The sequence below is a fragment of the Lactuca virosa genome, chromosome 8 (assembly GCF_052849685.1).
Source record: "Lactuca virosa cultivar CGN04683 chromosome 8, Lactuca_virosa_CGN04683_v6, whole genome shotgun sequence".
Lineage (NCBI taxonomy): Eukaryota > Viridiplantae > Streptophyta > Magnoliopsida > Asterales > Asteraceae > Lactuca > Lactuca virosa.
The window spans coordinates 3372599-3393666 of NC_136433.1; positions in this window are offsets into that span (position 1 = coordinate 3372599).

Below are 21068 nucleotides of genomic sequence, written 5' to 3' on the forward strand. Positions count from 1 at the left end.
TATTGCAAGCATGACTCCAACCCGACCAGCAATCGTAGCTCTTAAAAGCCGCTGTCGAACTCTGACCTAGTCAATGACGCGTCCATTAGATAAGAGATCATTTATTCCTCCATTCTAGATATCATATGGACTGAGACATGGATTTTAATCATTCTCTCTGTCCATCAGTTGTTTCCCGATTTCCGATTTATGATGACTGACTAATTCAACAAATCAAACCAGTCCATGCTTGGCCAAGCACTTAGGGGTGTCATCACTAAATCATCGAGGGGCCCAAAGATATCGCTTTTATCTACGTGTGGTAAAAGGAACGGATAAACTTCGACCCAAATGCTCGCTTGTACTTACTCATCAAATTACACACAACGATATGTTTTCTAACACCAAGTTACTGGTGCGTTTACATATGTCAATGTACAACCGACTCGCAACTACAACTCACACGTCTCCGTTTCAAGAATATAAGATAGTATCGTCTCACAATCACTCGTGATAAAATCCATGAAGTAATTCAGATGAGCGTGGGTTGAATCCAATACTCGAATCTTATTCCAGGAGCACTCATGAACACTACAGCTATGTCCTAGACAAACTACAGACCCATTCACGATACTCTTGCCTCAATACCCACTTCCAAAGTATGATTGACTGTGGATGGTTTGAATAACCTAGTTATTCGGGAAGTCAAAACATGCAAACTGAAACACAAGAATAATACTAATTTATATATCCCAAAAATTTTTGAGTCATATTGATTACTCATTATTCATTGTATAATGTTTCGAATAATCAACTTAATACTTGAATTAAAACAATATTCATGCCATGCTCCAAGCATGCACACTATGTTTGTCTAAACAATAACTATGCCATGCTCCAAGCATGCACACTATGTTTGTCTATGGTCCCTACTTTGTGAAATGGATCAATTGACAATATTTCAATGATGCTCATTTCACAATCCCAAATGTTTATTTCAAGTGTAAGAATTCCAAATTCTTGTCACTGCTAAACTTTCATGTAATGCAGCCTTTGTAATGTCATGGTACCAAAAGTCACAAAGACTTGACCAACGATATTACAAAATTTTCCACTGGAAATTGATAACAAAGAAATTCTAAGGAAGCGAAGTCTCAAATTCAAAGTACATTCTTTGAACATCCTTCTTGCATTAAGTTTCCTAATCTTACACAGATTTAAAAAATAACTTCCACTTATGGAAAAATTTCCATATTCCCATTTTGACTATCACTTCTGAACAAGAGTTACCTCTTCTCAGAGTATGTCAATATGGTCCTTTCCAAAATTTTAAATATACTTCCAATTGTCCATGAGCAACCAATCTTTGGTAAACCTCAGATTTTCCTCGACAATTGCTTAACCATTTTAGTCATATCCGGTTCTATTCCTTTTTTCCCTCTTAATGCCCTAGGCATTTGGAAAAATTAGAACACGAGAATATTATAGCATATGCAATCGATCCTATACCCGAAGCATATGGGATGCGATTCATAATGTCTGACATAAAGACATGATACTTGATCAGTCTTTTGCTATAATATTTCTATTTGCCATGTTCTCACAATTCGAATTATGAAGAGGGATGTCGTAATCATAATCAAATTTTGAGAACGCAATTAACACAATCTTGACTAAATTTGACTAAAATCTCACAATCTAAGCTTTTAGATTTGAAATGAAGTATAATTCCTCTCCCCTAATTATAGCAAAACAACTTTTCAAACTCTGCAACTTGCAAATTGAAACTTTTGTTTTCTATAAGTAACATTGCTAACTTGTAACATTTACCATAATTAATTATGCTCCCACTAGCATAATAATTATTATCTTACTAGCATAATACTTATGCTCCCACTAGCTTTGACATGTAGTCAGAAATCAGTTGGACTTCTAGAAATCAATACTTATTGACTTTCATTACCAAAGTTCAGATTTCTGACACGAGATGCTTTGATAAGACTTTATCTAGGCCTCTCAAGCTCATACACCTTTCCTTAGATAGCTCACATGTGTGTGTAAACCATTTAAGAACTTACACCAACAAGTCTCAAATGTTTAGACCTTTTGCCATTGCTTACAATTCGAATTATGAAAAGGGATGTTGTAATCATAATCAAATTTGAGAATGCAAATATCACAACTGCTATCTCCTTAAAATCTACTTAGTGAAAGCGTTTCCTCACCATCATTTTCATGAATCGGAGAAAACTGTATGACACTTAGATTTTATGGTGTATGTGTTCCTATCCATGTGAATTTGTCAAACCATAATCAAATGACAAGATTAGTGACAAATCCAAACTCTTATGGACTGAACTTGTTCAGTCTTAATTTCTTGCCACCTGGCAGCACAAGGGCCTACCATTGCTTCCAAGGTTGTAATGCAAACAACTGAGAACTCATAGAACTCACATGCATAGTCAACTTTACTGGAATGGGCACAGAAACAAGAATATGTCAACACGAAAGGTTACAAACCTCAAGTCGTGTGCTAGTGATAAACAATAGGTTTTATTCTTGATTAGTTCTTGAAACTTGTCAAGATCCTTAAGACTCCCACTGACTTCTTGACATATAAGTCTCTCTTTTCAAGAACCATTCCTTGACAAACAAATATTCAAGAGTTAGTGCGGATTCTTATCAACACAAACACTTCACACAATTTGTCTTAGTTGGTCTTTGTCTTATCCAAGACATCACATCTTACCAATTTCAAATGTACAAGAGTAGAATGTTTGACTTATCAGATTGTAAAGTGTTACCTTATAATCTCCTCCTATCTATTGGTTTAAAAAACTAATTGTCACTTCCCCAAACCAGAATGACGGAAACGTCCGGGGGCGGATGACTTCATGTATAGTATCACAACAATTGCATAATAGTAATCGAAGTACAACAACCATGCATTTGATAAAGTCAAAGTTTTACATATGTGTTCAAACTATTGTATATTGACACCAATATATATATATATATATATATATATATATATATATATATATATATATATATATATATATATATACACAAAAGTTAAGAGTCTCAATGCTCCATCTTCTCAAAAACTTCAGGGTGTACCTGATTACCGGTTTCATGAGAATACAAGTTATTTGAGAAAAAGTGTCAACAATTAAGTTGGTGAGTTCATAAGTATTTATATGAAATTAAAAATACTATTTAAAGAGATGAATTCACATTTGTTTCCAGAAAATCCGATATTTTCTATAAAATTGAGTTGTAAACTGTTTGTTTGTAAGAAATCGTATTTATCCAGGAAAATCTTATATTTTCCATAAAAATTGAGTTGTAAATAGTAGTCTTAATTGTATCCAAGACTAAAACATGTACAAGTAATTCACCATACTTGAATTAATGATATATATATTTATTCGAAAATAAAACTATTTGAAGAGAAGTGTTTATGTATATATTCATTTTCCCAATGTGGGTTTTTATAACCGTACTAACAAATGATTTGCCTGCCTCGACATTCTTCAGGCGTTGTACTGTATGATATTTGGTACCTCGGGGATTGTAGCTAACAGTCAGGGTGCGGGGTCATCAATCCCGTATAGATCTATACACAAGTATCACGCTCTCCGGGAGGAGACTCGGGTTATAAAACAGGACTTGTGGTTATACCTTGATAGGTACCATGAAGACGAATGACTCACAATTTCCCAACGAAATATATATACTTGTATATGATAATATTCATATAAGAAATTGTTACTCTTTTCGTAATGTTTATAATATATAAAAATAATCATATTTTTATATAACTGTTTTATTTGTCCTGAAAGAGTAAAATATATTCAGAATGTAACCCAAACTATATCTAATATAGTTTAAAATATATTTCAATTAAATTGATAATTGTTGTGTCATAAGATGTTCCATATGTATATGTTTTCATACAAAAGTTATATAAACTGAAAGAAAATATAAACCACGATTTATATTTAAACACTAGTATTCTAGTGTTTTACTTGTATTTTACTCCTTTAAAATTTATAAAAAGTGTAGGAGTATGAAGTCACTTGGTAAGAGTGACGATTTAATGAAAAACTGGGGTTTACGCAGGCAGCACTTCGACTGGAAAGAGGTTAGCTTCTCGAGAATTTCGGAGCTTCGGGCTTTCGTCAGAGCTTGGATATGTCACCGGGGCGTCGGGGTAGTTAGGAGGGCTTAAAAGTGTGTAAACGTAGGAGAGAGGTTTTGAATTTGCAACCTAAACCCGTAGCTCTCGGTACGTATTTATAGGAGGCTGAAGCCTCGGAGTACGTTGGGCGTACGTGCGTACGCTGGGCGTTGCGTACGTGTCCAGCCTACTGATTAAGCGTCAGAGCTACTACGTTTCATGGAACACATGCGAGGGAGGGGTGATGGAGGGTCGACGTGGCCAATCTGAGGCCGAGCCTTCGGGTACGCTGGGCGTACACCATTACGCGGGGCGTACTCCTTCGAGAATGATTTTTCAAACTTCAGAAATTCATAACTTTCGCCTACGACCTTCATTTTTGACGTTCTTTATATCCACGCGTAGGTGGGATTATGCTCTACAACTTTCGTTAAGACTCCGTCGTTTACTTTTGACTTTATTTTTATTGTTATATTTTTAACATGCCGAGACAGGAAAAGTCCGTTAAAAATTCATAACTTCTTCATCCGACGTCCGTTTTCGTTTGTCTTTTTATCGTTGTACTACTATTGACGAGACCTTCAATTCTCGTTTAGGTTGTGTCGGCTAAAGATCACTCGATCTTTATTTCGAGTTTTTAGCTGTGTACTGCTATGTCGAATCTTAGAAAAATCATAACTTCTTCATATGAAGTCAGATTTTGGCGTTCTTTTTATGGAGACTCTCGGTTTAACTTATACTATAACTTGCATTCAGACACTTAAGGCTAAAAAGCATTTTATTGAAATCTCGCTTTTTACGCTTAACAGTGTTTTGCCGGTTTTGTTGCGAATCTTCGATTGATCATAACTTTTTCGTTATAACTCGGATTTCAGTGTTCTTTATATTTTTGGAAACCTTGTTATGATCTCTACCACTTCATTCATCCAATCAAGATTATTTAATACTTCATTTTTGACGCTACTTTTTATCTCTAATAATTTCTATTCTTATTATTTCAAAATAAGTTACAGTTTGACCTAGACTATTACATTGACCTGAAATATCGGGTTGTTACATTATCCCCCCGTTAGAGGGAATTTCATCCCGAAATTATTTCTAAGGTAATACTCATTGACTAGGGAAAAGATGTGGATACTTTTGTTTCATCTGATCTTCCCGTTCCCAAGTGAATTCAGGTCCCCGCTTAGCATTCCAGCGAACCTTCACTATTGGTATACGGCTTTGTTTTGTTCGTTTGACTTCCTTATCCATGATTTCTACTGGTTCTTCCACGAAGTGTAGACTCTCGTTCAATTCAATTTCATCGAGTGGAATCACAAGTGTCTCGTCAGATACGCAATTCTTTAAATTAGATACGTGGAAGATAGGATGTATGTTACTAAGTTCTCGAGGTAGTTGTAATTTGTAAGCTACATGACCAATCCTTGCGAGAATTTCAAATGGTCCAATGTACCTTGGATTTAACTTACCACGCTTTCCAAAGCGTATCATTCCCTTCCGGGGAGAGACCTTTAATAGAACACGGTCACCAACCTGAAATTCCAAGGGTTTTCATCTTTTGTCTGCGTAGCTCTTTTGTCGATCTTGAGAGGCTTTCAGATGTTCACGAATTTGAACAATCTTTTCGGTAGTTTCTCTAATGATTTCTGGACCGGTGAGAGTGCTGTCTGGAACTTGACCTCTAGCTAGCTGCGTGTCACCCATCTCAGCCCAGCACAGAGGGGATCTGCACTTACGGCCATTGAGGGCTTCGAATGGAGCAGCCTTGATGCTAGTATGATAGTTGTTGTTGTAAGAGAACTCGACCAGTGGCAAATGAGTATCCCAGGACTTGCCGAAATCGATAATACATGCTCGCAGCATGTCTTCTAGTGCTTGAATGGTTCTCTCACTCTGCCTGTCGGTTTGTGGATGATAAGTTGTACTCATGTCCAGCTTAGTACCAAGAGCCTTCTGAAGTGTCTGCCAGAATCGAGAGGTAAACCTACTATCTCTATCCGAGATAACGGATATAAGCGCACCGTGCAGTCGTACTATCTCCTGAATGTAGATTCTAGTCAGTCTCTTCATCTTGTATGTTTCTTTGATTGGCAGGAAGTGGGCGGACTTGGTCAATCTGTCAACGATCACCCAAATAGTGTCATGGCCACTCGGGGTTTTGGATAATTTGGCGATGAAGTCCATTGTAATTCGATCCCACTTCCACTCAGGTATTTCTGGCTGTTGAAGTAAACCTGAGGGCTTCTGATATTCCACCTTCACCTTGGCGTAAGTTAGGTACTTGCCCACGTAGGTAGCAATTTCAGCTTTCATGTTCGGACACCAATATAATTTCTTAAGGTCCAGATACATCTTGTCTGAACCTGGATGAACAGAGTATCGAGTCTTGTGTGCTTCGTTCATGACAACTTCTCTGAATCCACCAAACTTTGGTGTCCAGATTCGATCCATGAAATAATGAACTCCGTCATCCTTGATTTCTAACTTCTTTTCTATTCCCCTTAAGGTTTCATTCATTATGTTCTCTGGTTTCAAAGCTTCCAGTTGAGCCTCTTTGATGTGTGTGGATAAGTGAGAATGAATGGTCATGGTCAGAGACTTTACTCGACGGCCCGAGTATTCTTTCCGACTAAGGTCATCTGCTACCACATTGGCTTTTCCTGTATATTATAACGAATTTCACCTTCGTAATCATTAAGTAGTTCAACCCATCGTCGTTGTCTCATGTTTAGCTCCTTCTGATCGAATATGTGCTGAAGACTTTTATGTTCTGTAAAGATGGTGCACTTTGTGCCGTAAAGGTAGTGTCTCTAGATCTTTAGAGCAAATAATACTGCTCCCAACTCAAGGTCATGAGTAGTGTAGTTGACCTCGTTCATTTTTAGTTGTCGTGAAGCATAGGCGATAACTTTTCCTCGTTTCATAAGTACACATCCCAGTCCTTGATTGGATGCTTACAATATACAACGAAGTCTTCTGTTCCTTCAGGTAGAGATAGAATAGGCACGCTGCACAGAGCTTGTTTCAGGGATTGGAATGCAGCTTCTTGTTTCTCTCCCCAGTTGAAAGTTATACCCTTCTGCGTCAGAGTAATAAGTGGCTTAGCGATCCTTGAGAATTTCTGTATGAATCTGTGATAATAGCCAGCAAGACCCAAGAATTGACGAATTTCCGTGGGTGTTTTTGGTGCTGACCAATTCTTGGTTGCTTTGATTTTGGAGGGGTCCACGTGTATTCCTTCTTCGATGACCACGTGACCAAGAAATTCTACTTTCTGAATCCAAAATTCACATTTTGAAAACTTTGCATAAAGTTTTTCTGTTCGCAATGTTTCCAAGATCTGGCGAAGGTGTTGACTATGCTCCTCCTTGCCTCACGAGTAGATGAGTATATCATCTATGAATACAATCACGAATTTGTCTAGGAAAGGCCGACATACCCTGTTCATTAAGTCCATGAACACGGCAGGAGCATTGGTTAGACCAAAAGGCATCACTAAAAATTTGTAGTGACCATAACGCGTTCGAAATGCCGTTTTAGGAACATCGCTTTCTTGGACTCGTAATTGGTGATATCTGGATCTCAGGTCGATCTTTGAAAAGTAGTTTGCTCCTTGGAGTTGATCGAATAAATCGTCTATTCATGGAAGTGGATATCGGTTTTTAATGGTGAGCTTGTTTAGTTCGTGATAATCGATGCACATACGAAACAATCCATCCTTCTTCTTAACGAATAGAACCGGTGCTCCCCAAGGTGAGAAACTTGGTCGAATGAATCCCTAACTGAGTAGTTCGTTTAGTTGGCTGGACAATTCTTGCATCTCAGCTGGTGCTAGTCGGTACGGGGATTTGGCTACTGGGGTAGCTCCAGGGATAAGATCGATTCTAAATTCGACTTGTCGTGTATGAGGTACTCCTGGAAGATCCTCAGGAAATACATCAGGAAAATTACAGACTTCAGGAATGATTATGAGGTCTTTTACTTCTTGTTTCTCATTCACGACGTGAGCCAAGAATACTTGGTACTCTTTGCGTAGATACTTACGAGCTTTAATACAAGAAATGAGGCAAAAACTTGTATTGGGTTTATCGCCATAGATGATGAGGGCTTCGCCATTTGGCAGATTAAGGCGAACGGCCTTTTCGTAGCATAAAATATCAGTACAATGGGGACATAGCCAATCCATTCCAATGATGACATCAAAACTTTTTATTGATACTGGCATGAGGTTGATTTGAAAGGAATGATTGTTTAGTGAGAGGGTACAGTCTTCGTATATATCGTTAGTGTTTTCCGTCTTTCCATTTGCCATTTCAACGGTGAATGTTTTGTTTAATGGTTTCGGTGTTTGATTAAGTAAATGTTTAAACTGGTGGCTCACAAAACTCCTCTCCGCTCCACAATCAAATAGTATGCATGCGTAAGAGTTATTGAGGAGAAATGTACCTGTAACCACTGTCGGGTCTGCCACAGCCTCCTCATGTCCTATTGCCATTACCCTTTTTACTCCTCCTGTATTCTTTGCTTTCGGCAATCCTTTTTAAAATGCCATGTCTCACCACATTCGTAGCAAGCGCGACTTGCTCCTGTATTCGAGGTTGAGGCATTTTGTTGATCTGGTTCTTTGGAAAAACGGACAATGTGTCCTTTCTTTTTGCACCTCGTACAATACATTTCTCTACACGCACAAACATGGTGGTAGGTACACTTATCACATTTCGGAAGACTCCCAGCATATTTTTTAGCGGGTGTTGGGGCTGCTGGGGCAGTGATGGTGTGAGCGGACACCACTTGCTGTCTTTTAGAGTTTTCTTCTGTTGCTTTGTTCTTCCTTTTATTCCAAGGCCTTCTCTGACTGTTACTTTCTTTTGGTTGTTCAGGGGCGGCTGTTATCGATCCTTGACGAATTCCATGATCGATGAGTTGTTGCGCCAAACGTTTCGCGCTGTCGAAATTAGCAGGTTTGGAGGCTATTACATACCCTTGAATTTGGCGTGATAGTCCCCAAAGGTATCTTTCCACCTTTTTCGATTCCAGGGTTATCATCCCGGGACATAGTACAGAGAGATCACAGAATCTAGTCGTATAAGTAGCAAGATCAGATCCATTCATTCTAAGAGTCCACAGTTCATGTTCCAATTTTTCCACTTCACCTCTTGGACAGTACTCTTCTAACATTAGAATTTTCAGATCAGAGAGTTACAGCCTTGACATGGCTCTTCCACCAAGTAAGAGCTCTGCTAGAGAAAGTACATGCTGTAACATCCGGAATTCCATGTATCAAATGTTAATTAATTATTTTGTGTCAAGAAGAGGGACTCGACGAGTTGACGCCTAGACTCGTCGAGTAGGATCGCGATTGCTGACTGGATTTAATGAATGGACTCGACGAGTCGATGAGTCGACTCGACGAGTCCGCACTATGGACAGAAACCCTAAATCTTCGGGTCTGAGCCCTATTTAAAGGCACTTATGGCCTTCATTTGCGGATACCATTCCAGAGAGAGAACCCCCATCGAGCTTGAGTGTGTAGAGCGAGAGAGAGAGAAGGCCATTTGAGCTTTTAGTGTGATTTTGCAAGAAAGGAGAGGAGCTCCAACAAGAAGGGTCAAAGGAGGTTGCTATTCTGAGTTAGTCAAGCAAGAAGTTTCATCTTGAGGTACCAAATCAGAATCCTCTTTCTCTCTATTGTATGGATTTCATTATTTGGGGTTAGGGCTTGAATCATTCCTTTTGGGGTTTTGGATGCCTCAAACCCCCCTCATTCGAGTTGTGTTAGAGATCTGGACCCTTTTGGGTCCAGGGAGTCCCAAGCATCCTTTATGCATTTCCAATGGAGTTTTGAACCTAGGTTGCCATTTTAGGAGCTATTTCACCAAAAAGAGCCTTATGAGTGTTGCATGAGTATAAAGGTCAGACCTTTATGTGACTTTCGAGTGTTTAAAGGTCAGATCTATTAGTTAGAGAAGCAGATCTGACCTCAGAAGGTCATTTGAGTATGGCTATGGAAGGAACTCGCTGAGTCCATAAGAGAACTCGACGAGTCGAGTCGCGGTTGCCTCGCGATTCATGACAGAGGTAACCCGTCGAGTGGAAGGTTCACTCAACGAGTCGAGTGAAGCCTTAGAAGGATTCGGAGGACACGCTTGGACTCGCCGAGTCACCCGAGTGCACTCGACGAGTCGGGTCAAAGTTTGACCGTTGACTGGAGTTGACTTCAGTTGACCTTAGGGTTTTGGTCAAGCTGGTTCATGAGAGATCAGGGAGGGGTAGAATGGTCTTCTACCCATCCTTTAGACGTAAGGACATGAGAAGGTATTGATTAGAAATGTTATTATGTTAATAGGAGGAGGCTAGGTCGGGTTATCAAGCATGAGAGGTTATCCGACATCGTACGAGGTGAGTCTTCTCACTATACTTTACCTAGAGTGGTAATTATGTGTGACCGGAAGGTCTTATGTGCTATGAGTAGAATGTGATGTATGCTGTTATATGATATGTATGTGCTATGTATGTTTTGAATAGTATGGTATGGACCGGAAGGTCAATACGATGTGGACCGGAAGGTCAACAATGTATGGACCGGAAGGTCAAGATGACGAGGACCGGAAGGTCATCAAGGTAGGGCCGGAAGGTCTACCCGAGTTGTGGAGCCAGAAGGTCCACTGAGACACATTGGCCGGAAGGCATCATAGATCTATAGCCTCGAGTGGCTAATCGATATGAATGTGGTATTTTGGGGAACTCACTAAGCTTTTATGCTTACCGTTTGTCTGATATGTGTTTTAGGTACCAGTGAGGATCGCGGGAAGGCGCCGGCATGATCTGTACACACTGGAAGAAGAGTTGTTGGAGATTCTGGGATTTGTTATTATTATGACATTTGACATTATGAGATTTTGAGAACTATTGTATGAGTTATGGTTGTTTCTAAAAATGAAAAATTGTTTTAAATTTTTACGTTGTTACAAGTTGGTATCAGAGCCTTGGTTTGAGGGATTCGGATGCACCTTCGGGCGTATCTGAACTCAAACTGAGGATTTGAGAAAGTTTTCTCATAAAAGAAACAATTTTTCTAAAAAGAGTAAAGGATTTTCAAGAAAAGCAGAACGGAGCAGTGTGTACGATCAGCCAACGCCCAAACGGTGATTTCCCAAAATACCCTTACCTTATGTGTTATGAGATATTATGTGATATGCTATGCATGCTAGAGTAGGCTAGGTATTCCCATTAGGGCTAGAGTGGCCTGATTTGTGATGCCTTAGCCTAGGAGATTTCTGCTGCTATAAGATGCTTTGAGAGTGCGTAGGTAGAAGTGAGGAGCTTATGAGAAGTCTACCGAAGGGTAGCCTATGCTTAGCGAGATGTAGAGTACTTGCGATCTGGGATCCTAGGAGGAGGACTTGGAATGAATGCTGATGCGGTGTGGAAGGTAGTATAGGACCCGTACTACTGAAAACACCGGATCAGTGCGCAGTCCAAGTAAGAGTCCTTAGGGTACTAGGGAACAAGTAGGGTTGAGTTATCGAGTGCGAGTATACTCGAGCGAGTCTCTGATATTTTATGTTGTATTTCAGAGATATCATGGTTGGGACACGCCACAGACCAGGGACCAGCGGCGTGAGTGACGAGGAGCTTCGTCAGATGATCCACGATGAGGTGGCTGCGGCTATCCGCGCAGAGATACCGGAGATGTTTGGGTCTATCAAGACCACCCTGATTGAGACGTTTGACGAGAGATATGCAACGGTTACTGAGGCTGCGGCTGCTGCAACTACTGCAGCTGTGGCTGCTGCTAGACCTTAGGGGGGTGACTCATTGCTGTTCCGGGAGTTCAGCAACACGAAGCCACCAGAGTTTGATGGGATGCAGGATCCGATTGCGGCGATGAGATGGATTTCTGATATTGAGGGATGCTTCTACACATGTTCGTGTCCGGAGCATCTGAGGGTACGGTTCGCTCTGAACCAGCTCCACGTGGGAGCGAAGAATTGGTGGAAGTTTGTGACGGCAAACTTCACTCTTGCAGAGATCTCAGAGGTGACCTGGGAGAGTTTCACCACCATGTTCAAAGACGAGTATGTTCCCCCGGTGGAGAGGGAACGGTTGGCACAGGAGTTCTTGTCCCTCAAACAGGGGACAGAGTCCGTGACTGTGATTACACGGATGTTCCACGAGAGGGCGTTGTTTTGCCCTGAGCACGTGTCGTCTGAGCAGACACGCATGAGTCGGTATTTGAGCATTCTGAGGAGGGACATTCGGGAGTTCGTGGCGAACTCGACTTACCGGACATTTGCTGAGCTCCAGGCAAATGCCCAGAAGAGGGAGATTGAGCTAGAGACTCAGGCCAGGGAGGAGGCCGAGTCTCAGGGGAAGGATAGGCGGTCGGTACAGTCTCAGCCGGCAGCCAAGCGGACGAAGTCCGCTGATAAGAGATCTGGAGGCCAGAAGGGCCGCACTTGTGGGAAGTGCGGCAAAGGACATGATGGAGTGTGTCGACTGGGTGCTTGCTACAAATGTGGCAAGGAGGGGCATAAAGCCAAGGACTGCCCCAAGGGATTTATTGTTTGCTTTTATTGCAACCAGACGGGTCACCGGAGGGCCGAGTGCCCACAACTGTCACAGGGATCAACGTAGGGATCCGCCCCTGCTACTGCACGAGCTACTGAGGGTCGGCCAGTGAAGGCCGAGGCACCGAAGGCTCGCGGGAGAGCCTTCCAGTTGACAGCGGAGGAGGTCCGCGCAGCACCCGATGTCGTGGCTGGTATGTATTCTTTCATTTATTTATGCTGAGCTGAGGTATTATGCTTATATTATGATATGTGTAGGTACTTTTCTTGTGAGTTCGGTACCTGCTTTGGTATTATTTGACTCGGGTGCGAGTCGATCATTTGTGTCGTTAGCGTTTAGTCAGCACCTCAGCATTCGACGAGAGGCGTTGAGTCGACCTCTACGCGTTTCCATAGCTGACGAGCGAGCGGTGTATGCTACTGACGTGATTTGAGGATGTGTACTTGAGATCTTCGGTGTTGAGTTCCCGATAGATCTGGTCCTGATTGCGATGGGGGACGTTTGCGTTATAGTGGGAATGGATTGGTTGAGCCGATTTGGGGCGGTTATAGACTGCGAGCGTCAGATGGTGACGATACGAGACCCTAGTGGGGGAGTGCTGACTATATATGGCGAGGGTACCCGAAGTGGGTCAGCATTTTGTTCGGCTGCCAGAGCGAGGCAGAGTCTACAGCAGGGCTGCAGCGGGTTTGTAGCTTATGTGATGGATACACGAGTGGCCGCTGAGAGGCCGAGTTCGGTTGATGCTGTTCCGATAGTGCGTGAGTTCCCGGATGTTTTTCCCGAGGAGTTGCCGGGTGTGCCTCCTGAGAGGCAGGTGGAGTTCCGCATCGATTTGGTTCCAGGGGCAGCGCCTATTGCCAAGGCGCCTTATCATCTTGCGCCTTCAGAGATGCAGGAGTTATCCTCGCAACTATAGGAGCTGCTGGGGAAGGGGTTTATTCGACCGAGTAGCTCACCGTGGGGAGCGCCGATCCTTTTTGTCAAGAAAAAGGATGGTTCACACCGGATGTGCATTGATTACCGGGAGTTGAACAAGTTGACGGTTAAGAACCGTTATCCGTTACCGAGGATCGATGATCTGTTCGATCAGTTGCAGGGAGCATCTTGGTTCTCCAAGATAGACCTGAGGTCTGGATATCACCAGATGAGGGTGCGTGATGAGGATATTCACAAGACGACGTTTAGGACTCGTTATGGACACTACGAGTTCGTGGTGATGCCTTTCGGGCTCACCAACGCACCAGCAGCTTTCATGGATCTCATGAATAGAGTATGCAGACCGATGTTGGATAGATCGGTGATTGTGTTTATAGACGATATCCTGGTGTATTCGAGATCTAGAGAGTGGCATGAGGAGCACCTGAGAGAGATTCTCGGAGTTTTGAGGTCGGAGAGGCTTTACGCTAAATTCTCCAAGTGTGATTTCTGGTTACGAGAGGTCCAGTTCTTGGGACACCTCGTCAACCAGAATGGGATACTGGTCGATTCGGCCAAGATTGAGGCGGTTATGAGCTGGCAGGTGCCGAGATCCCCCACCAAGATCAGGAGTTTTCTAGGGTTGGCCGGCTACTATCGGAGATTTATTAAGGATTTCTCCAAGATTGTCGTGCCTCTCACCAGGATGACCCGGAAGGGCGTTGCTTTTACGTGGGATCCAGAGCAGCAGACCTCGTTTGAGACTCTTCACCAGAGGCTGTGCGAAGCCCCGGTGTTAGCCCTTCCAGAAGGAATAGAGGATTTCGTGGTGTATTGTGACGCGTCGATATCGGGGTTGGGTGTGGTACTTATGCAGAGAGGGCACGTGATAGCGTACGCATCGAGGCAGCTGAAGCCTCACGAGGCGAGGTATCCCACCCACGATTTGGAGTTGGGGGCGGTGGTGTTCGCTCTCAAGATATGGCGCCATTATTTGTATGGGGTTCGGTGTACCATATACACGGACCACAAGAGTTTGAAGTATCTGATGGATCAGCCCAACCTAAATATGCGCCAGAGGAGATGGTTGGATGTAGTAAAGGATTATGATTGTGAGATCCTGTACCACCCGGGCAAGCCTAACGTGGTAGCCGATGCCCTGAGCCGTAGGGCGGAGGATGCCCCGATACGAGATATTTGTATGAGGATGATGGTGACGACTCCGGTGTTGGATACCATCCGAGAGGTACAGGCAGAGGCTGTGAGACCAGAGAACCGCAAGAGAGAGCGGGTGATTGGGCAGGTATCTAAGTTTGTTACCGATAGCCGAGGGCTTATGACCTTTCAGGGTCGGATTTGGGTGCCGTTTACGGGCGGGGCACGTACCATCCTGATGGAGGAGGCGCACAGATCGAGGTTCTCGATCCATCCCGGGGCCACTAAGATGTATTTGGACCTGAAGAGAGAGTATTGGTGGCCCTGTATGAAGAGGGATGTGGCGTGGTTTGTTGAGAGGTGCTTGACCTGTCGCATGGTTAAGGCCGAGCACCAACGTCCGCATGGCAAGTTGCAGCCACTCGAGGTTCCCCAGTGGAAGTGGGAAGAGATTTCCATGGATTTCATCACCAAATTGTCGAGGACCGCGAGGGGTGTCGATGCAATTTGGGTGATCGTTGACCGGCTGACGAAGAGCGCTCACTTCCTTGCTATCAGCGAGAGCTCTTCCGCAGAGATACTGGCAGAGGTGTATGTGAGAGAGGTGGTATCGCGGCATGGAGTACCGATCTCGATTGTGTCAGATCGAGATGTACGTTTCACTTCCAGATTCTGGAAGAAATTCCATGAGGAGTTGGGTACGAGGTTGCATTTCAGTACCGCTTACCACCCACAGACGGACGGACAGAGTGAGCGGACGATTCAGACGCTCGAGGACATGCTTCGAGCATGTGTGTTGGACTTCGGAGGAAGTTGGGACACGTACTTGCCATTGGCTGAGTTTTCCTATAATAACAGTCACCATTCGAGTATTGGTATGCCTCCCTTCGAGTTGTTGTATGGAAGGAGATGTCGGACTCCCATTTGCGTATGGCTATGGAAGGAGATCTATTAGTTAGAGAAGCAGACCTGACCTCAGAAGGTCATTTGAGTATGGCTATGGAAGGAACTCGCCGAGTCCATAAGAGATCTCGACGAGTCGAGTCGGGGTTTCCTCGCGATTCATGACCAGAGGTAACCCGTCGAGTGGAAGGTTCACTCAACGAGTCGAGTGAAGCCTTAGAAGGATTCGGAGGACACGCTTAGACTCGCCGAGTCACCCGAGTGCACTCGACGAGTCGGGTCAATGTTTGACCGTTGACTGGAGTTGACTTCAGTTGACCTTAGGGTTTTGGTCAAGTTGGTTCATGAGAGATCAGGGAGGGGTAGAATGGTCTTCTACCCATCCTTTAGAAGTAAGGACATGAGAAGGTATTGATTAGAAATGTTATTATGTTAATAGGAGGAGGCTAGGTCGGGTTATTAAGCACGAGAGGTTATTCGACATCGTACGAGGTGAGTCTTCTCACTATACTTTACCTAGAGTGGTAATTATATGTGACCGGAAGGTCTTATGTGCTATGAGTAGAATGTGATGTATGCTGTTATATGATATGTATGTGCTATGTATGTTTTGAATAGTATGGTATGGACCGGAAGGTCAATACGATATGGACCGGAAGGTCAACAGTGTATGGACCGGAAGGTCAAAATGATGAGGACCAGAAGGTCATCAGGGTAGGGCCGTAAGGTCTACCCGAGTTGTGGAGCCGGAAGGTCCACTGAGACACATTGGCCGGAAGGCATCATAGATCTATAGCCTCGAGTGGCTAATCGATATGAATGTGGTATTTTGGGGAACTCACTAAGCTTTTATGCTTACCGTTTGTGTGATATGTGTTTCAGGTACCAGTGAGGATCGCGGGAAGGCGCCGGCATGATCAGTACACACTGGAAGAAGAGTTGTTGGTGATTCTGGGATTTGTTATTATTATGACATTTGACATTATGAGATTTTGAGAACTATTGTATGAGTTATGGTTGTTTCTAAAAATGAAAAATTGTTTTAAATTTTTACGTTGTTACACATGCTGCATACTTAACCTTACTTGCTTCTGGGCAAGTACATATTTCAAAGACTGTTTCAGTCTTTTCAAACCACTGCATTAATGTGATTACTCCTCCACTTTCGTTGAAAGTGATGGGTTTCCCATTAGTAAAGTCTTTATATGAACACTCCTTAGGGTGTCCAGGGTTTTCTCCATGATTCGGAGGATTAGCACCATTGCCTGTTCCACTGGCATTGTTTGTGTTTATTTGATTCATAGCGGCTGTTACAGCAGCTGTTACTGCTGCTTGAAACATGGCAGCATCAAACTGAGGTGGTGGCGGTGGATTATTGTTGTTAGGTCTGGGATTCTTTCTTGGCGGCATCTTTTTCTACAAGATTTTATGAGGAAATAATGATAAGTTCCTTATGGTAGTTATAAGTCAGGTGATATTGAACAAGATACATCTTAATTTTAATTCTATCATATCCTGACTGATATAATGTTTTATTTAGTGATTTAATAAAAATCTACTAATGTAAGTAAACAATCGCAAGCAATACTTGTAATGAATTTTGTCATGAGTAAACAAAATTTTATGAAAATTATGCTAATTTCCAAAGAAATAAAGTACTTGTTATTTGATACATGTATATTTTTGTTACATACTGTTGGAAACAAATATATATCTATGTAATTTACATAAGGAAAATTACATCATTGAGAATTACGAGTAGTGTAAACACTACCTACGACGAGTACTACGCCGATTACTGGATTCAGCCTCATCTTTATTCTTCCAATACCTTTCTTATGTAGTCTGATATTCTCGTAGAGCCTTTATCTCTGCTTGGGCATCATTCATTTTCCTTTGAAGTGCTTCAATATGATTTTGGGTATCGTCCTGAAGTTCATCTAAACGGAGAATGTCAACAGTGTTGGTATGTGCAATAGCATTCACTTCCAAGATTCGATTGATCGAAATCCGTGCTTGATCAGTTTGATGGGCTATACAGTGTACGATGACTGGTAGAGCTCTGTCAGCTGAACCTCCTCTGGAGAGGTCATAATAGCCTCTTGCCATTCCATAAGGTGGACGTAGTCCTCGTTGCTGACTCCAGTGGTTCAAGTGTTCGCCCCATATTGGTATAGGTCCTTGAAAGTCTTGTCTTACCACAGGGTGTTGTCCAGCTTGAGGTGGATTGTATATTTGAGGCTCTGTGTCTGTACCACTAGATTCACTATCTTCAAATGGTTCTTCATCCGAATCCACATCCCAACCCCCATCTTGTTGGTTGTAGGGGTCTCCGGGTAAATTATATGCAACCATGTTGTCTTATACGAGAAATAGGGATAAATGTATATATGTATCTCAAAATACTCCTATAGTATTTTATATGATGAAGTTCTTTATATAATTTATTGGTAAGTCTTAGAGTTGTTATTCACTACGACTATTTTTCGGTATATACTAATCATATTCCGGATAAATATAGTTGATCAGGCTATATTCATCCCAAACATGATTATATACACCAAGACTTAATCATAGTGTCCAACTCATCATAAAAACTTTTTATTTTAAAAAAATGTTACTTCAGAGATTTTAGTCCCTTTGTATTTATAATTTGTATATCTTATGTGGTTAGATATACTTAGTTCACTATAAACAATAAGCTCTGATACCAATCTGTCACACCCCCAAACCAAAATGGCGGAAACGTCCGGGGGTGGATGACTTTATGTATAGGATCACAACAATTGCATAATAGTAAACGAAGTACAACAACCATGCATTTGATAAAGTCAAAGTTTTACATATGTGTTCAAACTATTGTATATTGACACCAATATATATATATATATATATATATATATATATATATATATATATATATATATATATATATATATACACACACACAAAAGTTAAGAGTCTTAATGCTCAGTCTTCTCAAAAACTTGAGGGTGTACCTGATTACTGGTTTCCTGAGAATACAAGTTATTTGAGAAAAAGTGTCAACAATTAAGTTGATGAGTTCATAAGTATTTTTATGAAATTAAAAATACTATTTAAAGAGATGAATTCACATTTGTTTCCAGAAAATCCGATATTTTCTATAAAATTGAGTTGTAAACTGCTTGTTTGTAAGAAATCGTATTTATCCAGGAAAATCCTATATTTTCCATAAAAACTGAGTTGTAAATAGTAGTCTTAATTGTATCCAAGACTAAGACATGTACAAGTAATTCACTATACTTGAATTAATGATATATGTATTTATTCGAAAATAAAACTATTTGAAGAGAAGTGTTTATGTATATATTCATTTTCCCTATGTGGATTTTTATAACCATACTAACAAATGATTTGCCTGCTTCGACATTCTTCAGGCGTCGTACTGTCTGATATTTGTCACCCCGGGGACTGTAGCTAACAGTCAGGGTGCGGGGTTATCAATCTCGTATAGATCTATACACAAGTATCACGCTCTCTGGGAGGAGACTCGGGTTATAAAACAGGACTTGCTGTTATACCTTGATAGGTACCATGAAGACGAATGACTCATAATTTACCAACGAAATATATATACTTGTATATGATAATATTCATATAAGAAATTGTTACTCTTTTCGTAATGTTTATAACATATAAAAATAATCATATTTTTATATAACTGTTTTATTTGTCCTGAAAGAGTAAAATATATTGAGAATGTAACCCAAACTATATCTAATATAGTTTAAAATATATTTCAATTAAATTGATAATTGTTGTGTCATAAGATGTTCCATATGTATATGTTTTCATATAAAAGTTATATAAACGTAAAGAAAATATAAACCACGATTTATATTTAAACACTAGTATTCTAGTGTTTTACTTGTATTTTCCTCCTTTGAAATTTATAAAAAGTTATAAAAAGTGTAGGAGTATGAACTCACTTGGTAAGAGTGACGATTTGATGAAAAACTGGGCTTTACGCGGGCAACACTTCGACTACAAAGAGGTTAGCTTCTTGAGAATTTCGGAGCTTCGGGCTTTCGTCAGAGCTTAGATATGTCACCGGGGCGTCGGGGTAGTTAGGAGGGCTTAAAAGTGTGTAAAGGCAGGAGAGAGGTTGTGAATTTGCAACCTAAACCCGGAGCTCTCGGTTCCTATTTATAGGAGGCTGAAGCCTCCGAGTACGTTGGGCGTAGCGTACGTGTCCAGCCTACTAATTACGCGTCGAAGCTACTACGTTGCATGGAACGCATGCGAGGGAGGGGTGACGAAGGGTCGACGTGGCCAATCTGAGGCCGAGCCTTCGGGTACGCTGGGCGTACACCATTACGCGGGGCGTACTCCTTCGAGAATGATTTTTCAAACTTCAGAAATTCATAACTTTCGCCTACGACCTCCGTTTTTGACGTTCTTTATATCCACGCGTAGGTGAGATTATGATCTACAACTTTAGTTTAAACTCCGTCGGCTAATTTTGAATTTATTTTTATTGTTATATTTTTAATAGGCCGGGACAGGAAAAGTCCGTTAAAAATTCATAACTTCTTCATGCGACGTTTGTTTTCGTCTGTCTTTTTATCGTTGTACTACTATTGACGAGACCTTCAATTCTCGTTTAGGTTGTGTCGGCTAAAAATCACTCGATCTTTATTTCGAGTTTTTAGCTGTGTACTGCTATGTCGAATCTTAGAAAAATCATAACTTCTTCATATGAAGTCAGATTTTGGCGTTCTTTTTATGGAGACTCTCAGTTTAACGTATACTATAACTTTCATTTAGACACTAAAGGCTAAAAAGCATTTTATTGAAATCTCGCTTTTTACGCCTAACAGTGTTTTGCCGGTTTTGTCGCGGATCTTCGATTGATCATAACTTCTTCGTTATAACTCGGATTTCAGTGTTCTTTATATTTTTGGAAACCTTGTTACAATCTCTACCACTTCATTCATCCCAATCAAGATTATTTAATACTTCATTTTTGACGCTACTTTTTATCTCAATTAATTTCTATTCTTATTATTTCAAAATAAGTTACAGTTTGACCTAGACTATTACATTGACCTGAAATATCGGGTTGTTACACTAATATTTAACAAAATTTCAATAAAATATTAAGCTCGTGCTCCTCCTAAGAGTAAGATTGAAACTTTAAGTTCTTCAGCTTTAACGAATGCTCCCCTATCAGCTATCAGCTTGGCTCCCCCTTAGAGTTTGATTTTGATTCTCTTCTGATCAATAACACTTAGTAGTTTCAAGTTTCTCCCCCTTTTGAAATCATCAACAAATATGAAATTTCATCAGCGATCAGTGTATCAGAGTTGCAGCT